Raw genomic sequence first — 403 nt, 5'->3', positions numbered from 1 at the left:
CACACACACACCCCGACGGCTGCCGGGCGCCGGTTTTTCGCCGCCGGAAACCACCCACACGCCCCCGCCGGTGTTGACGAAAAGCTTGCGGGTAACAAAGGACCATTGGGTCAAAGCTCCGCCTCCAATAGCGCCAATGGTGACCGGGGTGGCCACCGCATCCCGGCAAGGGCACGCCGCCCTCCTGCCGCACCTACCGGAGGCAAACGGGCTCGAAAGTTGATGGCGGCGGCGGCGCTCGCCATGGTGGCCGCCAAGAAGATGAAGAAGACTGCGGCGACGCCTCGTTCAAAGCCTACGCCTCATGCGGCAAGTCCGACTACCCCTACGGTGACTGCTCCAGCGCGAGCGGTGGCCGAAGCCAGCAACAAAAAACGTGGACGCCATGTGCTCGATGAAATTC

Source organism: Triticum dicoccoides, chromosome 4B (genome assembly GCF_002162155.2).
Source record: "Triticum dicoccoides isolate Atlit2015 ecotype Zavitan chromosome 4B, WEW_v2.0, whole genome shotgun sequence".
Classification (NCBI taxonomy): domain Eukaryota; kingdom Viridiplantae; phylum Streptophyta; class Magnoliopsida; order Poales; family Poaceae; genus Triticum; species Triticum dicoccoides.
Note: the sequence above shows the minus strand (reverse complement) of the source record.